This window comes from Ixodes scapularis, unplaced genomic scaffold, assembly GCF_016920785.2.
Source record: "Ixodes scapularis isolate PalLabHiFi unplaced genomic scaffold, ASM1692078v2 PGA_scaffold4__175_contigs__length_147842914, whole genome shotgun sequence".
In the NCBI taxonomy this organism is placed as follows: Eukaryota; Metazoa; Arthropoda; class Arachnida; order Ixodida; family Ixodidae; genus Ixodes; species Ixodes scapularis.
The window spans coordinates 70,674,602-70,696,688 of record NW_024609879.1 but is presented as its reverse complement, the minus strand read 5'-3'; the positions used below and the strand labels follow the sequence as shown (position 1 = coordinate 70,696,688).

The 22,087-nt window shown below is 42.7% G+C and overlaps 1 pseudogene; it reads right to left on the bottom strand.

The window, feature by feature from the left end:
- The window catches only part of LOC120844736, an 80,090-nt pseudogene that overhangs the window by 42,371 nt on the left and 15,632 nt on the right, over positions 1–22,087 (bottom strand).

Here is a 22,087-nt window from a genome sequence, read left to right as displayed (position 1 = left end):
AGCGGCGGCAGCGGCAATGAGGGTTATGTCAGAATAATAGAGAAAGGAATGCCTACCGACCTGCAACAGTCGATGTAGTTCGATTAGCGAGGTTCTTCAGTTGCCGCCGCCGCTGCCAAATGACCTCCGCAATGGAAACACCGCGGTTATCTGCTGTCGATGCCCAGGACGGTGCCTGCGCCGGCAGAGTCCGTTGGAGTTTCAAGGTTGGCAGAGCAGCACAGTAGGACCGCCGACGAAAAAGCAGCAGAACGTGGGCGTGAGCAGTCGCCACAGCGCCGGCAGCTTGACTGAAGGCAGCGAGTATGGCAGAGTCCTGCTCGGTTTCAAGATGACACTGCAACAGTCGATGTAGTCAGATTTGCGAGGTTCTTCAGTGGCCGCCGCAGCTGCCAAATGACCACCGCGATGAAAACACCACGCTTATCTGCTGTCGATGCCCAGAACGGTGCCTGCGCCGGCAGAGTTTGTTGCAGTTTCAAGGTACGCAGACCAGCAGAGTAGGACCGCCGACGAAAAAGCAGCAGAACGTGGGCGAGAGCAGTCGCCACAGCACCGGCAGCTTGGTTGAAGGCAGAGAGTATGGCAGAGTCCTGCGCGGTTTCAAGATGACACTGCAACAGTTGGTGTAGTAAGATTAGCGAGGTTCTCCAGTTGCCGCCGCCGCTGCCAAATAACCACCGCGATGGAAACACCGCGCTTATCTGCTGTCGATGACCAGAACGGCGCCTGCGCCGGCAGAGTCCGTTGCAGTTTCAAGGTACGCAGAGCAGCATAGTAGGACCGCCGACAAAAAAGCAGCAGAACGAGGGCGAGAGCAGTCGCCACAGTACCGGCAGCTTGGTTCAAGGCAGAGAGTATGGCAGAGTCCTGCGCGGTTTCAAGATGACACTGCAACAGTTGGTGTAATAAGATTAGCGAGGTTCTCCAGTTGCCGCCGCCGCTGCCAAATAACCACCGCGATGGAAACACCGCGCTTATCTGCTGTCGATGCCCAGAACGGCGCCTGCGCCGGAAAAGTCCGTTGCAGTTTCAAGGTACGCAGAGCAGCTCAGTAGGACCGCCGACGAAAAAGCAGCAGAACGTGGGCGAGAGCAGTCGCCACAGCACCGCCAGCTTGGTTGAAGGCAGAGAGTGTGTCAGAGTCCTGCGCGGTTTCAAGATGACACTGAAAACAGTCGATGTAGTCAGATTGGCGAGGTTCTCCAGTTGCCGCCGCCGCTGTCAAATGACCATCGCGATAGAAACACCGCGCTTGTCTTCTGTCGATGCCCAGAACGGCGCCTGCGCCGGCTAAGTCCGTTGCAGTTTCAAGGTACACAGAGCAGCACAGTAGGACCGCCGACGAAAAAGCAGCAGAAAGTGGGCGTAAGCAGTCGCCACAGCGCCGGCAGCTTGGTTCAAGGCAGAGAGTATGTCAGAGTACTGCGCGGTTTCAAGATGACACTGAAAACAGTCGATGTAGTCAGATTAGCGAGGTTCCCCAGTTGCCGCCGCCGCTGCCAAATGACCACCGCGATGGAAACACCGCGGTTAGCTGCTGTCGATGCCAGAAGGGCGCCTGCGCCGGCAGAGTCCGTTGCAGTTTCGTGGTACGCAGAGCAGCACAGTAGGACCGCCGACGAAAAAGCAGCAGAACATGGGCGAGAGCAGTCGCCACAGCACCGCCAGCTTGGTTCAAAGGAGAGAGTATGTCAGAGTCCTGCGCGGTTTCAAGATGACACTGCAACAGTTGATGTAGTCAGATTAGCGAGGTTCTTCAGTTGCCGCCGCCGCTGCCAAATGACCACCGCGATGGAAACACCGCGCTTATCTGCTGTCGATGCCAGAACGGCGCCTGCGCCGGCAGAGTCCGTTGCAGTTTCAAGGTACGCAGAGCAGCACAGTAAGACAGCCGACGAAAAAGTAGCAGAACGTGGGCGTAAGCAGTCGCCACAGCGCCGGCAGCTTGGTTCAAGGCAGAGAGTATGGCAGAGTCCTGCGCGGTTTCAAGATGACACTGCAACAGTTGTTGTAGTCAGATTAGCGAGGTTCTGCAGTTGCCGCCGCCGCTGCCAAATGACCACCGCGATGGAAACACCGCGCTTATCTGCTGTCGATGCCAGAACGGCGCCTGCGCCGGCAGAGTCCGTTGCAGTTTCAAGGTACGCAGAGCAGCAGAGTAAGACCGCCGACGAAAAAGCAGCAGAACGTGGGCGTAAGCAGTCGCCACAGCGCCGGCAGCTTGGTTCAAGGCAGAGAGTATGGCAGAGTCCTGCGCGGTTTCAAGATGACACTGCAACAGTTGTTGTAGTCAGATTAGCGAGGTTCTGCAGTTGCCGCCGCCGCTGCCAAATGAGCACCGCGATGGAAACACCGCGCTTATCTGCTGTCGATGCCCAGAACGGCACCGGCCGCGGCAGAGTCCGTTGCAGTTTCAAGGTTCGCAGAGCAGCACAGTAGGACCGCCGACGAAAAAGCAGCAAAACGTGGGCGACAAGTGTCACCACAGCCCCGGCAGCTTGGTTGAAGGCAGCGAGTGTGGCGGAGTCCAGCGCGGTTTTAAGACGGCACTGCAACAGTCGATGTAGTCAGATTAGCCAGGTTCTCCAGTTGCCGCCGCCGCTGCCAAATAAGTTGTCAAATCAATTTTAGGAATGCGTAAAGCGCCTGTAAAGCGTAGAAGTGTGCTTAAGCTGTCACTCATGCTGGCAGGCAGAAAATTGTAATGCAAAAATGCGGAATAAAAAAAAACGAAAAAAAAAACATCCGCGTTTTTGCATTGGCAGTCTCGAGCCTGGTACACGAGTGGAAAGTTTAGCGCACCTCCACGATTCATATGCACTTTAAGGGATACTACAACGAAATTTCGGCTCTTTTTTCTTAGTTTGTTCCTGTTCAATGGAGCATTTACACAACAGACACACCAGTCGGTCGTTGGAGAAGAGACGAATGGGAATTTTAATACGAATTAAACTATTAGCAAAGAGCACCTGGTGGATGTCGCTAACGCCTCGTTTGGAATGCCCAACTAGGAACCTTGACAGCTAGTGACGATAACTGTCTCGCCTCCCGCCACCAGGAGAGAAGACCTGAGGGAGTCCCCAAGACTCTCCTTTGTGTGCCCAGATGTTGCTATTGTCCCTCTACAAGATTATAAATGATTAACCCGTCACTCAAAATGTGTACAAAGACAACATTAGAGTTACTTGCGGATCGCTGGTGGGTGCTTCGGCTGCTTCCAACGGATGCTACGAGCCATCGGAGACTATCCAAGGCCGTGAGAATGTCACGCGACCTTAGAGAGGGGGCACAGCGACGCGCGGAAAGCGTATCACGAACTACGTCCAGAGAGTTGGATTGGCTAAGGTAGCTCGCAGGGCGTCCGGTGCGTCCGGATGTAAGGTCCCGAAACAAACTACGTCACGATTGCGGCGGATGTGACGTGCTCTCCGCTGGCTGCTCCCGGAGCGTTTGCCAGAGTGGGCCGTTTATAACGAAAAATACACCCATCAGGCTCGGAATACAAACGTGCGATTCGCATTTACCGATTTTGTGGAATATGCACATATATTCAGCCTATTCGTGAACACGAAGGGTATATTTGAAATTTCGTTGAAGTACTTCCTAAAACTGACTGATCTAGGCGATTTTTATGACGTTGAACAAAGTTTTCAACTGAAGCCATATTTTAATTTTTGCTAATTGAAAGTGATTACGTTTTAGTAAATTATAAAATTCATAAGTACATTTATTGTAGTCCATGACGTCCACCCTAGCTGGCAGTTTGCTCTCGAACAGTGGTATTTACTTGTTGAACCATTCTATTGGTAGCATGTTTTAAACTCTTTGCTGAAATACCCGCTATATTTTTATGCTTAAAACAGCCTAGCATTGCGACGGTATGGACGGTACAAAAGAAAACTACGCCGAAATTTTAATAAAAAAACAATGTGAGCAAAACTAGTTTTCAAGAGTGTCTTCCGCAAATAAATAGGTACATCAAATAGTGCATCATGATGCGCCGACTGTTATTTTGTAATAAAATAACATAATGGGATATAGAAAACGCATGCCTAAATGCTAGCCTCCCCTCGTTTAGGTCGGGGGGGCGGGGGGGAGGAACTAGCTTGTTTGAATTGCCGGGGGGAAGAAAAACATGCTTAGGCGGAAGTTGGAAAGGAGTTAAACCGATAAAATACAGCGCATCGGCTTCCTGGGCGCCATGCAATAAATGTATATTTATGCAAAATTTTAATAGAGGAGAATTTAGAACCTCTTTTTAAATTCTGTGTGTTTTGCTGCATCCATCGTGTTCGATGGAGCATTTTCATAAGTATTTTATTGGCATTGTGTACGACCGATTTCTTGGACGCAATTTGAACTACAGTTACAATGTGTTACTTAAGAAACTTTGTTTATGCTCATTTTTTGACGCACGGCGTTACCGGGATACTTTTTTTTGTATAAAGTTGTTAATGAAATTCTCGACTCGTCTGACTTGTTGTGCTCCGTCTGTATTTACGTCCCACTGCGTACTAGCCGTAATCATTGCTTCTATCCAATTGCGCTTTTCACCACATCTCCCCGACGACGATTGGAATAGGACGAACCATTATTGTGAAGCTCCTCGTGTAAGCTTGCATTTTTCCGGTATTTTGTTAATTTTCTTGTCATGGAGGCTTCTTTTGTAAAGGACACATCAACCAGTGTTTCACTGAATTATGAATACGAATCTTGTGCAGCTCGTTTATACCCAAACCGGGAACACCTTGTGTTTTCCGATGAATGCGACCGAAATGAATGTTCGGCTAGGATAAATGATTTTAGATTTGGGCTTTACTAATCGCATATCGTTTAGTGGGCCAAAATAAAGGAAATAGAAAGTCAAAAGTCAGCCTTTCTGTATGAACAATTGAAAAAATATAGTGCACTATTTCGCACCTCCTTTCCTTCAAAACCTCTCCACCTTTTCACTATGATACATCCCAGGTTCTCAAGGCTCGGCAACGGTACCCCAAGCACCTCAGGCGACCCAAGCTCACGGATTGGAAATTGTAACTGCGTTACTCGGACGTATGCGCTCGCCAACAATTAATCCGTTGACGAATATTGGGATTCGCGTTCGTGGCCAATGAGTGCCCTGACGAAAATTATCATCAATTGCGAAGGACAAGTTCTGTGGCAGGCTTAAAAAGCATGGTAAGAACCTCAGAGCCAACGCACCGGCGAACAAGCATGACATGATTACGTGATTTCTCAATTCTATTTTGAGTTGAGGACTAAAACTAAGAACGAAAAAAATCATTTTATGGCCCCTTTACACTTTGGCATCGAGAAGTACAATATTTTCATAAAATATGGGACCAGCACTTTGAAATGCACGGGTTGCACTTGACAGGATATTAAGTTACCAAAAAAACACGTTAACATATCTTATACGCCTAATAACATGAAATGATCGATATGATATGACATGGATGTTTCATCTCATGAGAGCCGAGGCGCCGCAGAAAGGCCAATTGCCCATACCTTGAAGGCCTGCAGCGAGGCTCCTAATGATGATGAAATGGTATAGTCCAAATAAAATGTGCGGATGAGTACGATAATGATTGGATGATGTAAGGGTGAAGAGCGTCAGGCCCAGTAGCAGTCTTCGCGACAGTAATCTTTGCTGAGCCGTCATGGGCTGCTACTTCTAATAGGCCAGTATGGAGTGTCTCTCCAGTGCTTCCTGTTTGCCCAGCATGCAGACGATCCGGTTGTAGTTCCGCTGTAGGGGGTTTCACATCAGTCTTGTACACGTTCCTCAAAAAACGAAAGCTCGTTCCTCGTTGCTTCTCATTTTGGAACGGGTTCCCGTTACAAGTTCCATTTGTGAAAGAGGAACTCGCAGACCAGCGGAATGCATCGCCACGAAAACTAAGTTTTCAATTTTTGTAGGCGCCCATCTGCCCGCAAAACAAACGAGACGGCCGATCCTGGATTCAAGCGACGATATCAAGAGATAGCTGCACGTCGGCGGCCACCGCATCGATACCCAGTTATCAGCGGATGATTGCTCGGGCCTGCTGGCGGACAGCGCATCGGGACAGCCTATCGTCGGAATCTCTGGGCTATAAAAGCGGCAGTCGCTGAACAACTTCTCGCAGACCAGCGGAATGCATCGCCACGAAAACTAAGTTTTCAATTTTTGTAGGTAAGATTTCATAATCACTCGCTTACTATTTGTAAGTGCGCGGGTGTGCATTTCGCTGGTCTGCTTTTTGCTTTTTTTTTTTTTTGCTTTTTGCTTTTTGTTTTGTGTTTTCACGAAAATGGCTGAAAAAAGTGACTGTCTCTCTTGCCTGAAAAAAAATTGGACATGATGCTGCATGTATTAAGTGTTCGGAGTGCACAAATTATTACCACATGGGCAAGTGTTCTGGAATGACAAAAAATGCGATGAAGTCAATGAACGACGTAGAAATTTCCGAATGGCAATGCAACACCTGCAGGTTGCACTCTCAACGACAGTCTGTGACTCCCGAGGTATCTCAAGGGGCGTCAGAGCTGACCCCAAATGAGGAAAAACTTGAAAGGTTACTCAAATAAAATGAATCTATCAGTGCAAAGTTGACCTCCGTCCTTAATAGGACGTCTTGCATTGAGAGGTCTCTCGAGGCGCAGACTGCGAGGTCCGACCCGATTGTGCTCAAAATAGAAAATCAGAGTGAAACAATAGCAGAAATCGAGGCAGCCATGAATGATCTGACAGCAAGGTATGAGGAATTGAATGTTCATTTGGATAACCAAGACAAAACAGTAAATTAATTACAGCGGAAAATCGGTGAACTAGAGGGAAGGATATCACAGAGGGATGAAGAGGTTGGTGAACTAAGAAAGGCTATCGACAATGCAGAGCTGTACTCTAGACGGCAGAATATTGAAATCCATGGTATAGTCTAACGACCGAATGAAGATGTTAAGAGCGTAATCAACACAATGGCAACAAAGCTGGACCTAGCACCAGTGACTTCGAACGACATCGAGGCTGCCCACAGGCTAAAAGCTAAAGAAGGAAGAATCACACCTATATTGGTGAGATTCATCGAGAGGCGTACACGGGACTTGACGGTGAGAAAAAGAACTACTCTTAGAAATGATAACATTTTTATAAATGAAAACTTGACTAGAGCGCTGAAAAGTTTGTTGTGGTCCACCAAGGCACGTGCGAAGGAAAAGGGATACATGTATACTTGGATGAAGAACGGAAAGATATTCGTAAGGCAGAAGGAGGGAGCGGCGGTGATTCAGATTGAGAGCGAACGAGGCTTAATCAAAATTAGGTAATCATGGAATCGCTTTTTGAATCGTTCCGTGAGTGGGACGGATATACGGAAAGTTCTAGAGCGGAAAGAAGTAACGCTGACACTAAACTAAGCTTAATTCATGTAAATGTTAGAAGTATTTACAGACATTGGGATCAGTGAATGTTAACTTTATCTACGCGACTACCAAGTTTGGATGTGCTTATCTTGAGTGAGGTCAGTGGTGATGAGGCAGGTTGCGCTACATTTTCCTTGCCAGGCTTTCATTTTTTCTGCTTGTGCCGAGAACAAAGGTAAAGTGGCGGAGTTATGATGTACATAAATGACAAATGCTTATCAGAAAGAAATAGATGTTTCATTTGTACAAGCAGAAGTGTGTGCTGCTATTCTTCACAAAAATAATTTTTCTTATGCTGTGTGTGCTGTATACAGGCCACTGAGTTCAAATATACCTATATTCTGTGATGAATTGGAAGAATTCCTTCATAAATTTAATAACAACAAATACCTAGTTCTGGCAGGAGGCTTCAATATTCATGTTCTGAATGAGAATAAACAAAGAGTACCGCGTTATCTTGATACCCTCGCTTCATATGGTCTAGAAAATGCCATTCAAAATTATACGAGGGAGGAATATTATGGTAATAAAATTACAAAATCATGTATTGACCACATAGTTATAAGAATTAGTAATTTGAAAACACTGTCTGGAGTCATTAAGCAAAAAATAGCTGACCATTACATTACTGTACTCTCAATATTGGGCGAAATTACTGCTGAAAATGTAGATTTAGAAAATGGGTACAAAGTTAAACTAGATACTAAAAAAATTGAAAATTTAATACAATCGTTCGATTGGAATTCTTTATGCGAGTTCGATCATATTGTAGCCTATGACAAACTAGTGGACACGTTTCAAGATATTTATTCTAAAGGTACCAGAAAAATAGAGTTGAAGAAACGAAAACCTGAGAATGTTTGGATAAACGAGGAAATATTAGAATTCTGTGATCAAAAGGAAAGGCTTTGGAGCAGATGTAGGCAAAATCCCAAAAACACAGAACTAAGAAATTAATTTCGTGCAGTGCTCAATAAAGTGACAGCAAAAATACGTTTAGAAAAAGGGAAACATTATTTAAATCGATTCACCTCTTCGAGAAGAAATATAAAAAATACATGGAACCCAGTAAACCAATTAACTGGCAGAAAGTCTAAAAATAGCGTGGATGATACAATTAAAAAAAGCTTTACTGGATTAGATTCTTATTTAACGTTATCGAAATCATTTAATAAGTGTTTTGTTGACTTCCTAAGAACCATAAAAAATAACATTTCACTGAATGGTCCCAATCCCGTCACTTCACAGGTCAGATTCTCTAGTTCGGCGTACTTACCTCAGATGACGGAGAGCGAACTTTTGAGGAGTATAAATGCTATGCCAATAACTAAAACACCAGGATTTGATAATATTAGAGTGCGAGATTTTCGGTATAATTTTGATAAATTAAAAGATGTTTTGATGAAAATAATTAATGACACCTTTCAAACCGGAAGAATTTCTAAGGACTTGAAGATATTTATTATACGTCCACTACATAAAAAGGGGAAAAAACAGGAACTGGAGAGCTACAGGCCCATTTCCATTCTGCCTGCATTAGCTCATATAATCGAAAAGTGGGTACAACTAACAATCACCAATTTTTGTGATAAATTTAATTTATTTTCTAGTACGCAATATGGTTTTCGACAACAAAAAAGCACTATTACACTTTGAGAAGATTTTTCTGACTGTGTTAATCAAGCACTAGACAATAACAAGATTGCCCTGGCACTTTTTATAGATCTATCGAAGGCTTTTGATACCATTGATCATTCTCTGTTACTTGAAAAGCTTTACAGATTGGGTTTCAGGGGACAGTTTGTGGGAGCGAGGGCCGGCCGCCACCACCAGAGGCCACTACGACCACCCAGAGAACATCTGGGCCGCGCAAACGTCCGGCCGCGCAAGTGGATAAAAGAGGGGGACACGCCCACAGGAAGGAAAGACGGTCCGGCGACACAGGGACGTGTAGGTCGAATGCCCGGAATTATTATACTTTATTACTAACAACCCTTTGATGTTACTTTAATAAATGTAGTTTCTCATTTTGGAAACCCCGGATCCGTGTTGTTCCTCCCGGATGGGCATGCAGCAAGGCAACCCTACCACAAGTTTTATAACTTTTTTCAGAATTACTTTAACGACAGACCCTAAATGGTTAAAATTATGAGTAATATAAGTATTACAGCTAAAGTCGAATGTGGTGTACCACAAGGTAGCACTCTGGGACCAATTTTATTTAACGTTTACACAAATGATTTGGGTATTGTACCTCTATGATCTAAGCTATTTCAGTATGCTGACGATACGGTGCTAGTTTTGCCTTATGAAAACTATTATGATGCTGTTTTAGTCTTCCAAAGAGATATAAATGAACTAATAGGTTGGTTTAACTCAAATGCCATTTCCGTAAATTTTGCCAAAACTAAGTTACTGTGTTTCCGAAATTCTCATAAACGTGTTGATATGTCACCTAGAATTTTACTTCATTCGACACCGTGTAATAATTGTACTTGTAAACCTTTGCCATTCGATAATTGTGTAAAATATCTAGGATTATACCTGGACGAACATTTATCATGGAATCAACATGGGGAATTTGTGACTAAAAGACTACGTGCCGTTTCAGCATATCAGTACAGAATAAAAAGCTTGTGCAGCGTAAAGATAAGACTACTGGTGTACAGGTCGTTAGCTGAGTCAATTTTACGATATGGAATCACTTTATATGGTCACTGTTCTCCATGCAAGACCAATGCAATAGACAGAATTTTAAAACATATAGTTAAAAACATTACATACGGAACTACGTACGGAACATTAGATATGAAAGATAAAGCAAAGAAGCTCCAAATTTTATTCTTTAAAAATTGTCATAGATACGTTACGTTTATAAATTATTTCTACGATGCAACTTTCAAGGTTCCAGTGGACAAGCCTAGGGAACTAAGGCGCAAAGAAAGGTTTAAAATCCCCAGAATTTACACGCGATACGGGAAAAGATGCACAGCTCACTTTATTCCCATCTTAGTTAATGAGCTCACTGAGCCTTTAATAAAAATAAATTCGATAAAAGTACTTAAAAAAGAAATAAAAAATTGGTGCCTCTCATTACCTCCATAGACACTGCTTTACTCCCATCACTGTATACTTGCCTCTTAATGATTTCGATAGTTGTGTTCATTTTGTTTTGTGCCGAATTGCGGCTTTGTTTTGTATTAATGTTGGTATCAATGGCCACATTGTACTCGTTCGATTTTTTATCATGATGTATTAATATGTATTTCGCTAGATTGTCTGGTCGTACGCACAAGCAGGATACTGCTTTTGTAGGCCAGCATTATTTGTATGTATTTGTAAAGGGAATAAAAAACACAATATCATTATTATTATTATTATTCCCGTTACAGTTTAACAAATGGAACGTATTGTAACATATGCGTTACATTTGTATTTTGTTGATTGTCATATTCAATTAAATCAAACAAAGTTGTTTGTTGTTGTTCTCTTTTATCTATCCCATGAAATGGCAAGATACGAATATAAATGCCGTGATTGAAGGAGGGGCCCTAATTTGTACGTTTGGCGAAAAGTCGCTGAGAAATCGGGTGACTCTGATTGGCCTGCGCAAAGGTCAAGTGTGGCATCGACCATTCACGGCCGCCGAATTTCTCGCCGAGTGTTTCGCCAAGTGTCCAGATTAGGGAACCAGAGGAAGGAAACAAGCGGAAGCAAGGGTTTCAGCTGTTGATATATTCACTCTTTAATATCTCAGCTTTTAACCTTATTCATGTTTGTAGTGGGCGATTCTGACGAGCCAAATATACTGTTACCCCACATTGCATGATCGTTTTAGAGCAACCTCGCACTTTTCAATCTAAGAAAGTTTCTTGTTCAAACTTAATAACAGTTGCTTCTTGATGTTACTGTCCGTAAGACGAGCAAGTAAAGAAGAGAGTGGGGCTTTTGGAAGGTCAGTCTTGAAAACTACCAGTGCCTCTTCGTGAAGGTTGAATTCGTTGTTGAGATTGAAGGTGGGGAACAAGGGGAGAGGATACAATATTTAATTTTTGGGTATCCGTTAAATGACCAATGTTCGGGTTAGAAGGGTGCATTCGATACCTGGCAACCTGTTATTTCGTTGTAATTGTAGGTCTCTTTGTGGAAGTTCAGTGATAGCTGTAGTCGGTCTTAGGTTACTGGATGTAAGAGGACTCGTGGAGGCAAAGAAAGTAGTCAAGCTTGAGACGTCCCTTTTTTGTGTATTTTTCTACAACTAAAAGCTTTGCTTTTTGTTCTGCAGTCTTGGGCACTGAAAGAAGAATCAGTGTCCACTAGCTTTCCTGCTCCCAACAGTTATCAAGCGAGAGCCCCACAATATAAACCATAATACCCTTCTTACACGGGCACTCTTAACCGCGATTAGCTCAGATTTAACTGCTGTTACGTGGGACCACAGTTACCGCACTATACTTTCGGACAGCTATTTCAGAAGAAGTAAAGAGAGCGCGTCCACTGCTTTAATGAGTGCTCAAGATGCTCAACCGCGCGTTCTCCCATAGCTTTGACTGCATCGCCGCAGAATGTTGTCTGCGAGTATTGTGCGCCACCTGTGGCTTAGCATCACTGAAGTTAAGTGCGCGTGTGTAGCAAGTGGTATGAGATAAGTAACAAGAAAGTTACCGAGACCCTGCTCTTTGTAAAAATATGGCTTTGAAACTTTTTTTAGAATTTCCTTAAGAAATAAAATGAAAATGACCCTCTGAACGAAAACAAAAGGAACGCCGTTCCTTCTGCCGTTACAGTAAAAATGTAACGAGTTCCCGTTCCAGTTCTACGGATGCAAAATGCAACGACCGCGTTCCTTCGTTCCACCTAAAAGGAACGCGTTCCAGAAACGCCGTTCGTTGTAATGCCGTTCCGTACAACACTGTTTCACATGCAGCGATTTTGGCCCTAGAGCGGCTCGATTTCTGCCGTCGCGGCACTCTGGCCAGCCGGAGCGGCTGAGTGGCACGGTTCTACCAGGTTGGAAATTTTTCTCCGCGGCGGAGCGGCAGTTTTCGAGCTGCCCAGTCACAGAGCGGTGGGAAATCACGTCACAGGAGTAGAAACATTGCTGGAAAGCTGTCGCATAGGACGGCGGCGTTTCACGTTCTTGAAGCAGACGACAAGCAGAGAAAGTACGCAAGCAACTGGCTTCCGGTTTCTTTTTTCCGGCGGGCCGAGCCTCTTTGCTTCAGCAATCGCGTCGGAACTGTTCAGGCGAGTATGGAGGAAAGGGACTGCTGCGCGCTTAATCGGAGTTTGCTTTCTCAATGAATCACACGCCTCCTTTTTACTTTCCTCGCCTGAGTACCAACGATTAGCGCAATAGACGCTAATCGGAAGTGGCTCGTTAGAGCGCTAGTGAGAGAAACAAAAGAAGAACAAGAACTTCAGGACATTGACGTGTCTTTTCCAACACAGATCGTCACACAAAGTAAGACAAAATGTATCACGGCCTGTTCAATGATCTGCTTCTCAGTGAACTGTCAAAGCGTGGGGTTCTTTGGGACGCGCAGCTCAAATAAATTAGAAACAATGGGACCAAAGCTACTCTTACAGTCTCCGTAAACGGACATACCCCGCTTATGAGCACATACCCCCATTTCAAAAATATCTTCTCCAACGCCGTCCAGGATGTTGGGGTCAACCTTATCAGTTGGAGTCTTTACATCCAAGGAAGGCGCTGCCCCTGACGCTGCCGAAGATCATCCGAGGTTTCAACCTCGGCGACAACGAAGTTAAAAAAAAAAAAAAAAAAAACAGAAAATATTTTGATTTATTTAGCATTTTCAACGATTTTTTGTTTTGTTTTGCCTCGTTAAGCGGAAATTAAAGCGGAAACTGAAACCTAAGGCATTAAAAATGCCAAAAGTGCCACATCAGGATACATTATATTATCTGGTGCGGTGTGCACTCTAAAACACACTAAGCCGCTCTGATATGCACATCAGGATACCGAGCTGGTGTGGTGTGCACACCAAAACACGCTAAACTCCTCCGATGTGCACATTAGGCTGCATAACCTGGTGTGGTATCCACAGCAAAACTCATTAAGGTACTATGATGTGCGCGTCAGGATTCATTAGGCTGTTTGTTGCGCACACTAAAACACACACTCTGTTCTGCTGTGCAAAACAAAACACACTAAGCCGTTCTGATGTGCACATCAAGACACATTGGGCGGGTCTGATGTTGACAGCAAAAGAGATTATGTGTGTCTGCTGTTTACACGAGGGCACATCCGAATAATCTGGTGTTTACACTGGGAAGTACAAGAACACACCAGAACCGGTCTGCTGGATGTTTTGATAGGGTAACCTTATTACTACCAACTTTGATGTTACTTATGTATCGAAAACGTGGCTGTGCCATAGCATTCCGAATTAGAATTTCTCAGTGTTGTACACGTTCCTCAAAAAAAACAAAAGGAAAGCAAGGTCGTTTCTCGTTCCTTCTGATTTTTGGATTGCGTTTTCCTTATAAGTTCCATATGTGAAAAAGAAACTCGTTCCCGTTACAGTTTAAAAATGGAATGTATCGTTACATATACGTTACATTTGTATTTTGCTGATTACAATATATATTTAAATCGAGAAAATTGTTTTTATCTATCCCATCAAATGGGAACATAATAATTTGCATGCCTGATGGAAGAGCACCAGGAGAAGAAAACAAGCGGAAGCAGGCTTTCATTTTTTTGACATACTCAAGTTTAAAATGCTCAGCTTATGACCGTATTTATATTTGTGGTGTACGATTCAGACGAGCCAACTGTACTCTTACGCCATATTGGACGCGTGTTTTACAGCAACCTAAAAAAGTCCCTTGTTCGAACTTAAAGGGAAGCTGAAACGCTTCTTGGAGAAAACGAGCTAGAGGTGAATTCTGGTGTATTTTTATCTCCTGAATTCGAATATTACGTTCGTTTTCCCCGAATGTATAACTAAACACAAGAAAACACGAAAAACATCTGACTGGTCGTGACGTCCTAATAGAATCTTTGTGTCGCCAAGCGCGGGCCGCTGGTGTGGGCAGCGCCTGCAATTGCAAGCATGCAAGATCGCAGATTCCCCTGCATTGACACAAGTCGGGACGTCTCTTTTTGACCTTTTCTGAAAATAGAAAGAGTGCGCGTGCACATCTTTGAAAGGTGAAGAAAATGAGCAAGAGTGGAGATCCCGAAAACTCTTCATATGACCTCGCCCCCCGGGAAGGAGGAGCTTCAGCGGTATTTTGGAAGTCAATTTCTGCAGCCTTCGTGCACTAACTTGAAAAATAATTTCAATATTCGTGATCCTGGAGGCCAAATGAAGACAATTTTGGTATTTCTCCTAAATACAGAACTGTTTCAGTTTTCCTTTAACAACAGTTTCTTCTCAGTGTTGCTGTCCGGAAGACGAGTAAGTGAAGAAGAGTGTAGTGCTTTTGAAAAATCAGGCTTGAAAACTATAAGACCTTTTTTGTAATGTTGGGACTCGTTGTTCCGTTCAAAGATGAGGGACAATGAGAGGATGAATAAAGGCAATTTTTTGTGTATCTCGCATAATTCAAAAGTTTAGAGACCCTGCTTTTATGATTTGTTTATTTTGTGCATTAGTTCGTTCACAGCTTGAACTTGCCTCAGTGGTTTGGAATTCACTAACACGTACACAGTCTCTACATACTGAATCGGTGCAACAAAGGATGATGGGCATTGTATATGACAGGCACTTTCAGGGTCGCTTTTATTATGATTGTGATTTTTTTCTTAATACTGTTTTACTTTGGCTTTTGTGAAATTCAAAATTCTAACGTTATTTGATTCTTTGCGCAGGGTGGTTAGCGGTTGAATTGATGCTGATCCAATTCTGAGTTTTGTCCATTTTAATATTCCTTGTCGCGTCACAAAGATGTTTACTGTACTTTACGTTCAATTCATGTTTTAACTCTCACCACTGTCCCGTATGCAAATTTCATTTTATCGAATCGCATCCTCTAGCTTGAACATTCTCATGCATCTCCAAGTTTTTCGCCGCGATTTGGAGACTTTCATTGAAAGTTGAAACTCCGTAGTACATTTTGTGTGCAGTATAACCACCATATGTAGCCATGATAATTTGTACATTTGAAGCGGTACGTGTTTTGTTTCATCTTTTTATATTCTTGTGTGCGCCAATGTGAACACCCGTGTGGTTGTCTTGGAGCATAAAATAAACATTAATGTTAAAACAATTATAATATTATTATATTATTAATATTAGTGTAGTCATTGTATTAGTAGTAGTAGTAGTGCACTCTACGAAATCAGCACAGCGAACGACTAGGCGGAACATCTGTTTAGACTCAAAATTTAGCCTGCGCTGTAGCATTTGGCAATGCAAGCATGACGCCTTACACTGCGCAATAGCGCAGCCCAGACTTCAGTTTTATATTTAAACGGATGTTCCGCCTCATCAGTTGCTGAGCTGATTTTGTAGATCACAGAGATTAACTCTTGGATTGCTTTACTGGTAAGTAGACGCGCAGGCATTTGTCTGAGTGTAGTACTTGTAGCAGACAACTTGAATTTAGCGACTGTGATTTGCCGCCACCGTGAAAATTTTGGTGATGCAACTTTTTGCCGCAATCACTATGTTATATTATTTACGTAGTTGGATATCTATTGTTTATATTTTGGTTTTTATTAGAGTTGTGTTTTACTTGTGTATTACACAAAAGGCACTGAGCTGCTTGTGGATACGGTGAAACAAAGATTACTATATTGGAGGTTTTTGTTAGATTATATAACTGATCATGAAAAGAAAGTTAAACAGAACAATGTATTTGCGGTTGTATTTAGTTCAACCAACATCTTAAAAAGGAAAGTAAGGCCCTGAAAACAATATATTAATTGCTTAGTAATACTGCCAATCAGGCGATTCTAGAAGGCGATAAACTGCATATTACAGCTTGAACAGTTGGCGATAAATAGCTCTATCTACTTGTAATATGCATAAAAAGCTCTAGATATTTGTACTATGCATACATAGCTCTATATACCTGTATTGTAAAACCTAAAGGAACTATCATCTCTAAGAATATAACTGAACATAATCGGCATCATTTTGTCAGTTGTAGCAAAACACTTATACATATTGATCGTTTATGTGCCCATAGCTTCTTCACTTCACAATGACGAAACCTAGATTACACTTGTATTTATTGTTAGAAGCCTTCACGTCATCATAAAGTACGCACTCATTGGCACGCAACCTGTGGCTTTCATCATGTCTTTTTTTCATAATTTCAATAATAAATAACAAAAATCAGAGAGGCCAGGAGTAAATTCTTACCGAAGTCAAGCATTAAAAAGTGATTTATCAGAAAAATCACGGCCAAAATCGGCATTGCCTGCTAGAGGATACGAGCTGCTGGTTGAGAACATAATTTACTTCCTCTTTATATATACCTTCTAATTATTATTTGCCACGTTGTTTATTTTGTGAGCAATACATTCGTTACAACAAATGGGATTCCGAAACAACAGTGTCTAATTCCTGCATTCAGAGGACATTATAATATGGATTCATTAATGTATATCAATAAACTTTCTTTGCCCTGTAACTAGAATAGCTTATATATTTGAAATAAAACGACGCAGTTACAAAGTGTCGTTTTGGAAAGTACTCGAAACGAATCTGTGAATTCATGGGTTAAATATAATTATAATTTTTATAACCTTGTTCTGTTTCACCAATTTTTGTAACACGTTCCCTTATGTAACGCCCGAAGGAGCCTTTAGGGTTAAAATAAATTAAAACAAAATATTTCGCTTGAACTACATTCTTCACCCGCAGCAAAGATGTTCATTGTTGAATGAGATCTCCTGGGATTTATTTTCAATGTGAGTTTTTTTCAATTCTTCACAACTTTTAAATTCGAAATACTTATAATTAATCGTGAAAATAGAACGTTGAACTCTTACCAGGGAAGTTACTTCCCTGGTCAGAGTTTTACTCAGTAAAACAAATGTGCCGCATAGTTTCAGGCCCATGTGCAATAAAACACCAACAAATGAGCGAAGCTTCGAAAAAAGCACGAAGGTATTTTGCGTATGAATCCTAGCAATTACATTATGTTTAAGTGTGGGGGAAAAGCCGACTGAAATTTGATGTCAGAAAAAAGGCAGGGCTTCAAGTCAATGCATGCCTGTGGCCGAAAATTTGAAAATTCCGCAGATCTAGTTAACTTCTATCACTGTTCTACGTGAGTTTTTGTTTGTTTAGTTAATAGTGCCACAACAATATCTCGAGAGTTATAGCATAAGCTGGTGCAAGGCGCTTAAATGTACTCACCCTTTTCAAAAACGCTTTCAAATATTTCAGCACCTTTGCTTTGTGGTCGAAATGTTTCTTTATGGTTCCACTATAGTATATGTAAAGTTCCAGGTACGCGGATTCTCCATAATAAAGATAATCTGAAAACCAATAATAAGTTTGAAATATACTTAGTAAATGCAACGAACTCATGTACGTTTGCATTTATTACCTACGTGTACAACCGGTAAGCTCCAAATTTTGTTTAAACTTCAGTAATAAAAACCTTTTCAGATACACACGAATTTAAAGAAAAATATACAACATTTTTTGCCAAAACTGCCAGATACATCTCAATAGAAATGAAGATGTAAAATAGCTCTGTATTATAGAATAGACTCGAAAAGTTTTGCAGCCACTAGTTCAGGGGAGAAATAAAAAAAAAGAGCTTTGGTGTGATTGACATATTCATGTCCTTTATATTATTTATATAACTCAAACATACAAGTTCGCGTTGCACGCCCAAACACAGGGTGACGAAAAACATACAGATTTATGAATCAACAAAATCGAATTTCTCGTATTCACATCACATCACCCCGAGAATAATGACATGTCGCCACTCAATACCGCTTTAAACATGGCCGGTTGATTCTTAAACCTGCATGACCACCAAAATCAATGTGAAAAAAACATCCACCGTAAATTTAAATATATTGAAAAGTATAGTTTATTTACGACACTTTTATGCCTGATCTAAAGGCATCGTTTTTTGAGAACCAAAAGTGAATATACGTTTTTAGTTAGTGAAAAGAAAATTGCTGCAGTTCTCCACAATGTCAGAAAGTGAGTCACTTTAAAATTTACAAACATGGAATCCTCTTCAAAACAGCTTCAGCCAATTTTTTTATTGTTTTTTCAAACATTTTAGCCGATTTTTTTTTCTTTCGATCAACTTCGTGAAAACGCGAATACCATTGCCGAGTGGGCACACCAGCTCGGAGCACGTGGAGCGAAAGCTTGCGCTGCATAACCCAGGGGTCCTGGGTTCAATCCCCACCCCTGCCCGTTTCGATCTGGATGAGCATCGTACCGGCGTGCGGCCGTGGATCAATACTGCGTGGTGCACGTTAAAGACCCCAGGCTTGCGGCTGTACAGCACTGGCTAAATCGCTCCTCTACTGCTGAGACACCAGACGCCCACTGAGGTAGACAAGCTGCCGGCTGTATGAACACACACACAACAATTTTGCTTGCTTTGCGGGCGGCCCCAGATGAAGTATTAGGGGTCTCTGGGTCACTCATATTCGCTGTGTGCTTTTAGTGCAAAGAAACAACAACAACATAGAAGTTTTCAAAAAATTATATTTGTGGTTTTTGAACTCAAGCACAGTTTGCGAGTCGCCTATTGATAATTTTGTAAGAGCATAAGGCGGTGGCATGGTCTCATAATAAAGGCTATTCGGTGTAATGACAAAATGAATAACTGGCCTATGAAATAATAACCCTAGATGGATAACTGTCTGTCGGTCTCTGACTCTCTATGCCAGCCTGCGTGAGTGCACACGTACGCACAATTTTCTTCGTCTGACGAACAAATGGGGAAGTAGAAAGGTCAACACTCCATTTTACTCAAAACATGATCAATTTGTTCTGAACACGAACAGTACATGCAAAACAGTTTTAGTCACGCTTAGCGCAGGTTGGAAACGCGACAAAGATAACACATTTTTTATTGGGAAAATTATATATGATTCAACACGCGTCAACCACCTTAAAGTACAAATGTCAGGTTGAGCTAAAAAGGGAGCATATTTCTGTGGTAGGTGAAGGTGAATTTAGATATGTTTTTTTTTTTTTTGTTTTGTTTTGCGTATCAGTTTCCTTCTATACGACCAAAGCTACATGATAGCTGCATGTTGCTGAAACTTTTTTCTGGTTGGTTATTCCTCCGCTCTTCGCCCCCCGCCCTGTCCTTAGTTACAACTAAACATCTCCATCGTGTATACCTTGTCTTTTTCCCGTTGTGTGCTTGCCCTTCACTATTTGCTTTATTGCTCAATATTCGCGTCATCCGACCAGAGAACTTGAAAAGCAAATCGTCCTCAGGTTTTTATAGTTCGCATACCTTGATCTTGGTATATCACGTACAAAGGGAATTTGAACAGTTTTTTCTCTTGTTGTTTTCTTGACTTCTTGACCCTTTACAACGCGTGCATAATAAATTGAGCAGCAGCAGCTGTTTGCATTGTAGCCGGGGCAAATTTAGGATGGAAAGCTTAAAAATAACGAATGAAAGAAGCGACAGTTTGGAACGCGTCGCCGAGTCGTGGGAAAGATATGCGCGAACGGCGCGTGCCGTGGAGCACGCGGGCTCGTCCCAAGCGGTGAGTGAGGCTCTCGGGATCTTGGTTCCCGGGGCGGCACCTAGCGCCCATTTAATCGCTCAGGAGTGCATCGCGTTGAAACGAGCGAATGAGTGGGCCAGCAGATAAGAATGGACGCGCATGCGCATTGCGTGGGTCTCGGCACCAGGCGCCGCGCCGTCAGGGAGCGCAGCGATGCAATTCGGTCGGCGCTCCCGTGTTATCCAGACTTTTGCTCACGACAGTATGTATCCATGAGTGATTTAACAATATGTTTAGAAAGGTTCTAATATTTTTCAACTGATCGTTGTGAAAAAGAGTTGATGTAGCCATCCAGAAAGAGAACGATTTCATTGTTAATGACGTAAAAATCCGCTTTCTTATAATCGCGAATAAATTTGATTCATTCGGAGGGAGTAACTACAGGTAAATTTAAAGCGAGGTGTAACGTACAATGATCGCTGAGCTCAGAAAGATGAGAAATTTTAGAAACAAGATACGGTAAAGACGTTAGTTAACAGTAGGTCAAGCAAATTGACAGTTGTGGGTGTAACACGTGTTTGCTTTATGACAAGCTGCGTTAGCTTGAAATCAACGCATGTACTTAGAAAATCTAGACATTCTGAAGAAGAGAGGAAACACACCAGTCCACACAATGCTAGAATAGCTAAAATCTCCCGAGACAAAGAAGGGAGCGTCAGGAAACCTGGTTAAAATCCAATTAGGAGCGTCGCGTAGCTCTTTGAGGAAAGTAGCAGAATAATTGGGCGCTCTATAACAAACACAAAAAGCTATACGTTTATTGCTTGCACTAACGCACACACAAAGAAACTCAATATTAGTGAAAATGTTTACACAGAAATATGTCATGTTCTCAGATACAGCAATTAACACACCTTCACCAGATGTGAATTCCCTATCATAGCAATACACATTGAAAAGTTTACCACACGCGAAAAATTCGCCGTCACGTATTTTAGCAGAGAGCCAAATCTCTGTGAGATAAACTAAATCAGCGGATGATGGTTTTAAAAAGGCATTAGGTGCCTCACGGTTTTTAATGACACTCCGAATATTGGTATAAATAATCGAAGTTTGTTCAACAGGTAGACAATATCTGTTATTCCTGTTAATCTGCTATGGCGAAGATGTTTGTGCAGGGCTGGAAGAGGACCTATTAGTCGAAGCGGTCGCTACGGCCTCCTGACCCTGATGACTCCAAGCTCAGGGGTGGTGTCAGTTTCCAAACAATAGACAAAGACCTTTTTGTCGACATAAAGCTTGTTATAACGCAAAGTAATGGCAACATTGGAATACGAACCCTTCGCGAACTCGATTAGCTTACGTCGTGCATGACGAATTTCCGGCGAAAAGTGCTCGTTATCAAAAACACAGCTTTTTCTTTTAGTACTGATTCTGAATTCAAAATATTATTTCTAGCCTTCAGGTTTGCGAACTTGATAATTAGCGGACGTAAACGGCCAACAGAGAAGGCACCTGTGTTTCACTGCTGAACGTGAACTGCCATCTTAGAGCTGAGGCTTTGTCAATCTGCATTTGTTGCAGGTTTTCGCCCCAGCTACCATCGTTCTTTGCGAAACAAAATAAAATTGATTGATTGATTGATGTGGCACATACCAATCCCAATCAAGAGCACCTTGTGCCAACCTAGTCTGCTTCACTTCAAACAACCAGGCCGTTTTACATGTCTGACTCTAACCCTCCTCGCTTCCCCAGGCAAACGTAACACCCAACCCCTCCGCCCACTCAATGTCTATAGCTGCCCCCCAGACGTCTATGGACGGTTCAACATGTTGTTTAAAGGACGTTTTAGGCGCCTCATCTCTCTTGAGCCTACCCTGGCGACACTCATAAGGGTCGCAAGTTACACATTTTGATGCAAAAACACAATCTCATTCTACTTACTGATCCATCGACACCTGCACGTCTTGGCACCAGTGTTTTCACGCGACACATGTCCAGGACTCACCCTGTACCGTGGCACAAAAC